The 7,332-nt window shown below is 40.7% G+C and overlaps 1 protein-coding gene across 1 annotated transcript in view; it reads right to left on the bottom strand.

The window, feature by feature from the left end:
* Positions 1-7,332, bottom strand: part of LOC107097748 (ras-associated and pleckstrin homology domains-containing protein 1-like) — a 122,771-nt gene that overhangs the window by 72,133 nt on the left and 43,306 nt on the right. The window contains exon 2 of the mRNA XM_015395028.1: positions 1,060-1,111. The gene's annotated coding sequence lies outside the window, so the exon portion shown is untranslated. The remainder of the gene's footprint in view (positions 1-1,059; positions 1,112-7,332) is intronic.

Raw genomic sequence — 7,332 nt, 5'->3', positions numbered from 1 at the left:
AAACTGAATTGAATTAAATTGAACTTTTGAAGAACAACAGCAGCAGAAAAGGGAATGTTTAACTTACCACTGTGAGCGCCTGTGAGCGTCTCGAATCAAGCTGCGGCCGCGGGGCATTCTGGGGAAGCGGTCAGTCTGAAGAACGCACAAGTCTGCTCTGATGCATGCTCGATAAAGAGGGCGGGGCGAGAACAACATCTGGGGATTTGGTGCGTTCTCGATCTGGCGTTCTTGAGAATTGGAACGGTACTCGGGCTGAGGCTGATGACGTGTCACGAGCACACAAGAACGCTCAAGACGCATATTGAGAAACGGCCTATACTTTCTCTGGTGCTTCTAGTGACTCGGTCTTCATCCCTTCTCCTCTCCAGGCCCTTCCTGCTGATCCACCACATATCACAAAGTCATCGGCAAACAGAGCATCTCTGTAGTTACAGGAGCTTTCCAAATCATTTATGTTCTAAAAAATCAGCTGAAGAATTCTCCCTTCCTCCCCTGTTCGCTTCCTCATAGGGATTGTGTTGAACGAACCAATTTAAAAGCCCCTCGCCCCTTTCCTAGATGCCTCTGTACCTCGATTGTGATCAGTCTGTCTTCTTCTTCTGTCTTTGTCTGCTCCCCTTATTAATTCATTAACTTCTATTTTTTTCCCTCCTCGCAGTATTTATTTCATCTAAAATATACTCACTGTACCTGTTGGTGTATTTTCAGCTCTATCCTTATCTACGCCATCATCCTGTACATTTTTTCCAGTAATATCTCTGCCAAGCCAAATCATTGTAGTTCTTTTTTCTCCCATTTTTAATGTCTGCTGTCCTTGAACTCAGGGTCAGCCCTGCTCCACCTGCTATGTATGTAATGTTAGAGAAGCTCTGATGAGCCCTGGCCTGGATCCTCTATTGAATTCATAGAGTTGAATCAGTGCTCTGGGGACTGAAACTGGTGCAGGTCCCAGGAGAAAATGCTCAGCCATGCCTGCTAACACGGAGCTTATATAAAATGCACAGCAGCTCACTTGAAAAGCAGCAACACAGATCTGAGTGGAGTATTGCTGCTCACCTTTGGTGTGCAAACAGCTCAGGGCAGCTCCAAGACGACCGATTCAGTCACCCTGCAGACACAGAAGAGAAAAAACAACACAGGACATCACAATCAGAGCAGAGAGACAGGAAGCATTCTGGGAAATGCACCTCTGATGCATTTTGACCTTATTTTATAGATATCCTCTGGCAAAACATTGATTTCTTCCTAACAGCTTATTATATTTATATAAGTCAGACCTCAAGTCAGACCAGGAAAGGTTGAGCTCTTTCTTTAGATGTCATTTTATTAGCAAGTTTATCACCGAATCGTTGTAGGAAGCTACTGCTGGTTGTACTTTGATGTTTAAACCTTTAAAAGCATCAAACTTTAACCCAAACCAGTTCTTAAAATGCCTTAAATGAAGCCAGGAAGCTCCAACATGACTAGAGGCTACAACAAGGTGGTTATAAAAACGACAAAAGCTCTAATGAGGTAACAAAAATGTTCAGAGACACGCAGCTGTCCACAAACTAAATATACAGACAGCAGGTGGCACCAGTGTGTGATCCTTTCACGCTGACCAGGCTGGATGTGTGTGACCTAAAAATAAGTGAGAAGCCACAACATTTAGTAGCTGTAGGCTCCATCTCTTTACCCCACGGTGTGTATTTCTGCCCCACTGCTCTGCTTTGAAGCTGCACCCCCCCCCCCCACTCCTCTTTTGCCTCATTTTTTTTGTTCTACTTTCTTCTACATCTGTATTCACTTGTTCAGCTGATGTGTCACTAAATCACTACTGCTCACTCTCTAACAGCTCCATCAGTTACAGGCCTCTCATTGAGGAATTCATACTGCGAGGAGATATAATTATGTCTTTTCCAGGATTTGCAGTGAGCATCTGTCTCCTTGGTCTCTGTGTCTGTAGTCCCTCCGCAAATTAAGCAGGCCGTGCAAAACATAAAAATATCATCATTTCACATGACAGAGAAGAACACAGACACACACATACAGACTTAGGGCCTCATATGAGCATAAAAATATGATCAACTCTCATGTGATTAGTAGCTAAAGGCTGAAATAACAATAACAATGTTGTTAGAGAACAAACAGCGGAACAGGTCCTGCTCATGAGTACATCAGCAGCCTGTTTTCCACCAGCGGTGATTCCAGAACCGGCTTGAAACCAGATCTGGAGTTATTTCTGTTTCGCTGTCTAAAGCTAAACTTGGACAAGTGGTGAATCTTTGCTAAGTCAGAGCAGAGAACCGCCTGCATCTGAAATCAGAGTTACCAGTTATACAGAATGAAAATTCAGTCATGTTTAAAAAATTCTGAGCTAGCATGTTGCGGCGCCTGACGCAGGCAGAATTAAGTTTTTATTTTTATCTTATCTTTATTGATTCTCATGAAAGTATCATCTACAAAAACTTAGGCCTCTACATCATAAGATTAATTACTACATTTGAAATAAGGTGGACAAGAAGGCCATTTTTTTATATCAGTCTAAACAGAAATACAACCTCACTTCCCCGGCAAAGATTATAAAGCAAGAGATAGAGACAGTGGCGCCTCCAGAAATGTTTCAATGGGGGGAAGCAGATAGGGCCACTAAAAATCTACGGGTGACACACTGAAACGCTGAAAAGCCATAATTTCAGGGTTTTAATCTACTATTGTGTTAAACCTGCCAGTAGAAATCATAAAGACTTCATTTCAATTCAGTTTATTTCTATAGCTCCAATTCGCAACACATGTCATCTCAAGGCACTTTCCAGTTCACCAGATCATACAGTCAAATTCATTCAAAATTTTCCATCTAAGCAAAACAAAACAGCTGATTGCATCGACTCTTTGACTCTTCAGCAATCCCTCACACTAAGCATGCTTGTAGCAGAGGTGGGGACTCGAGTTTGTGACTCATACTCGAGTCGCACTTAAGTCGCATATTTAATGACTTCAGACTCAACCGAGACTCGCGATTTCCGACTTGTGAACAATATTTTATTTTTTAAGTGTTTTTTGTTTTACTAACTGATCGCCGCTCGCCTTACCCGCACACAGCAGAGATAAAAAAACGGCAGAGGGGCTGTCAAACAGTTATGTAGCACTGACGTCGCTGACGCAACGCTACGTGACATATAAGCATGTATTTTTCACTTACCAGTTCAAGATAATGATCTTTCCATAGATACAATAGCGACCTTTAAGCTATACCGTCTCAGTGAAGGAGATGACAACACAAGGAGAAACAAGCAAGCACGCAAATTATTGAAGTTATTTTAATTAATCATGTGATTAGAATTTATTGTGCGATTAATTTAATATTGCAACAGTCCTAGTCTAGACTTGAGACTTGACTTGGACTTGCGAAAAATGACTTGTGAACATGTCTGGCTTGTAGCGACAGTGGAGAGGAAAATCTACCTTTTAACAGGAAGAAACCTCCAGCAGAACCAGACTCAGTGTGAGCAGCCATCTGCTGAGGCCGACTGGGGTTCAAGGAGACAGAAGCAGAGATACAAAAGCAGCTGTAAAAAGCGGCCCATCCAGGAAACACACAGCCAGGCAGAAGCAGAGCTCCGAGTCATCTCCCATGTCAGAGGATGAAGAGAGCACATCCAGTTAGTCATTTACTGAAGTAAACATCTACTCATATCTTGGTTTATTGTGTGATTTTTAATGTTACGTCGCTGGCTGTTATGCTATTACCATTTACACTGGCGAATGGGGTGGCCCGGGCATTGGACAGGGTGGTTACCCCCTGGTGGCGCCACTGGGTAGAGAATGTAAAAGATGAAACAAAAAGAAAAACAACGAAAAACACTGTATGAAATAATTATGAAATATTGCTATCATAGAATAGTGGATTGTCAAGGAAATTTGTTTGTTGAAAGTTAGGTCTCTAAAAATGAAATCAGATCTTTTAAGTTTTACATAGTCTACTCAAATCTGCCACCACTGACAGAACAGTTCAGTCTTGTGACTCAGAGGCCATTATTATTTTTTCCATTTTATATATATTTTATATGTTATATTGATCTAGTTGTCTAAAGTTGGTTTGTCTTGTGATAGCCATTTTCTTGTAATGTTTGTCTTACTTGCTGTTAATAAAATAGTCATCTAATATTTTTTTTTAGTTTTTGAAGCTCCTTGAGGAATTATAGCAAAATACATAAGCTTGATCTCCAGAGGAATGTTCTGCTGGAAAATAATCTTGTGAGGCAGTATTTATCTCTTTCCAGAAGTCTTATATAATTGGGCATTATCACGCCCAGAAGACGTGATAACGGTTTGGTTTTAATTTCTGCATCTTCTCTCATTTTCTGGCAGGAGGATTTCCATCATAGTGGTATTTCTAAGGTAGCATTAAGTTCCAAGGTCTGATCTGGATACTGGGGAATCAATATGTTGAGATGTTTGTAAGTGTGGATTAACGCCACAGGCGGGAGATGTTGAATCATCTCTACAAGGAGTGTTGCTTTGTGCTTAGAGCAGTGCATCTGTGCTTTGAGAAGGTTGCAAGTAGCCGGTTCTATCCCTGCACTTTAGGTCCCTGAGCAAGACCCTTGACCCCACACTGCTCCCCGGGCGCCGCACGATGGCAGCCCACTGCTTCTCCAAGGGGATGGGTCAAAATGTAGAGAGTGAATTTCACCAGTGTGAGATCATCCATCCATTTTATGTCGCGCTTATCCCAAGTGGGGTCACAAACCGGTAGGTGGCAAAAATGGATGCCTCCAGTAAAGACATTCAAATGAAAATTACTTTCAATTAAAAACGTAACATTTAAGGTACTTTCAGAAGTTTGAATGCTGAATATGAGCGGACTCTTCCTTTAACAACCCAATCTTTTTTAAGATGGTTTGTGAAGACTGCTCTCCGCATCATCGTCTGCCATAGTTATTGTTTTTATTCTTGTCTCTGTGTAGAAAAACAGAGAATAGTGACCTTTGTCGAGTATTAATGCCGTACAGGTCGGATGAATGAGACTTGGTCGTTCAGACGCAGGTCGCATTTGGAAAGATCGGATTCGTATCGGATTGAGGATCACATAGCCAAGTGGCCTGAGTCGCATTAGAACAAAACGATCTGTGTTGTTCAGACTGCCATGAAAAGATCAGATCCAGGACGCTTATGGACAAAAAAAAATTGGATTTGGGCCACTTCAGGCTGCTGTGTGAACGTAGCCATAGAGATGACATGATGGCTCCACATCTCCCATCTCTAGATACCACAAACATGTTATCTAAGTTAAGGGCTTTTATTAAAAAGGGTGTGGTTGAACTCTCTGTTCCTCAATTTTAAATGAGCTCTTCTAATAAACACAAAAAAACACTAACCTGATTTTCATCTAAGGATGATAACCTCTCATGTATTGTTTGCTAGATTTCTACATCTTCTAAATTGCCAGATAGTGAGGCAATGATCTCGAAAAACTCATTCAATAGAACAGGAAAGCACTTAAAAGTTACAGGAAATCAACCGCCATGAAGTTTGAATAAACCATGATTTACAGGAAGCTTGACTCTTTAAATCGCCGCCGATTAGATTCAGCACAGGTTTCTATGGCAGTAAAAAGCCGAGTCATGGAGGTGGACGGTGGTGGCCTGATGTGGCAATGTTAACCTTCCATCTCCCTTCCAAAAATAGAAGTGATGTGTCAGGATAACACTTCCTCATCCTGCTGTGTCGAAATGAAAAGAATCTGGAAATATTGGTCAAAAATGCTATTTGGGTTTTTGCCTTTATGTGGGCATTGACCTCTAATGGTATGGCAACTCCTTCATTCAAAATTACTTTATCCAGCAGTAAAGATGACCTGATCATCATTTATCTTAAAGGCACACTATGCAACATTTTTCAGTTAATTAATGTGTTCCATAACGTTTTGGATGATTAAATGAGTCATTTCAGGTTGAGCAAAGGTTTTCTCGGCCGCCCTGGTGGTCTGTGGGGGAAATACCGCACTTGCAATTGCAGGAGCCCTCGGCCCGCACCCACAGGCTCAGAAGTCTCGCGAGAGTCGGTCTTGCTTTAAGGCGAGAACTGCTACACGCCCCCAGTTAAAAGCATGCTCGTTGCTAGCACAGTGGCGATCTTTGTGCAGTTATCGTGGCGGAACCAGCGTGAAAACAGCGAAAGCCCATGTCGGAGCAGGCAAGAAAGAGGAAAAGGGCTCTGGACAGAGAGAGGAGTCGTACACGGGTGAACATCGGGCAAGCTTTTTCCGAATGGCGAGAGCTAAAATAAAAAGAAGGCTGCAAGGCTGACGCGGACCTCGCGTTTCTGCTGATGCGATTGTAAGTAACATTGGAATGGTTTCTCTCTCTCTGTGTGCATGTTCATACTTTCACTGTGTTAGTCATTCGTTGCGTTCGCCTGTCTGCTAAGTTCAAAACAACCACGCCTGGCTTGATGGAGAAACCAGGAGAACAGCTGAGCATATTTACGACAGTGCACTTTTACTTTCGCCCTCTGGGGGGAGCCTCGCTGGAAAACACCGGTTGCATAGTGTACCTTTAAAGTTCTCAAAATAAAATCAGTCTACATCCAGAATAAAAATGTAATCTTTTTTGGCTAAAATGAACCTAAATTGAAAAATATACATTTTAATTTTAAAATTACAGCATTATTCTCACAAGACTAACTTACTGTGGAGTCAGTCAATTGTTGCAATTATTTTTAAACAGAAAATCAAAATGATTTGCTCTAATAAATGTATAATAAATCCATAATTTATCGTAAAATTAACTATAGATTGTCAAAATATCCAGTGGGTTTTTTTTCCTCTGCTTGGTTTCTTTACATTCCAAACCAACGACGTTAAGCTACATTATCATGACATCGACATAAATAGAAAAACATGTTGCGTCATAAAATGATCACAATATTATCAGACAACCAAGTCTTAAAGAAAATAAAAAAGGGCTTTTTATCATGTCCACAAAGGAATTACTTCACATCAATATTTAAATAAAGATTAATATTTAAAAAATGCCAAAATATAAACTGATTTTATAAAAATTTATCAAGATTTAGAAAAGCTCATTAAACATAATTTAATTAATACTAAAGATGCTGAAAAAACATAAGTATTCACTTAAAAACATGTTTTTTTCCCCTTAATAATAATAATTAAAAAAAAGCAATACAACTAATTTAATGTTAGATATATATACTAGGGATGCACGATATAATCGGCCCCCTATCGGTATCGGCCTTAAAACTGAATATCGGATATCGGCCACCCCACCGATATTAAACCCGATATTTGATCAGCTTCTGAGTTTCTAAAGTCTAAAAAAAAAA

Source organism: Cyprinodon variegatus, unplaced genomic scaffold, assembly GCF_000732505.1.
Source record: "Cyprinodon variegatus isolate N-32 unplaced genomic scaffold, C_variegatus-1.0 Scaffold720, whole genome shotgun sequence".
Taxonomy (NCBI): domain Eukaryota; kingdom Metazoa; phylum Chordata; class Actinopteri; order Cyprinodontiformes; family Cyprinodontidae; genus Cyprinodon; species Cyprinodon variegatus.
This window is presented reverse-complemented; position numbering and strand designations above follow the sequence as displayed.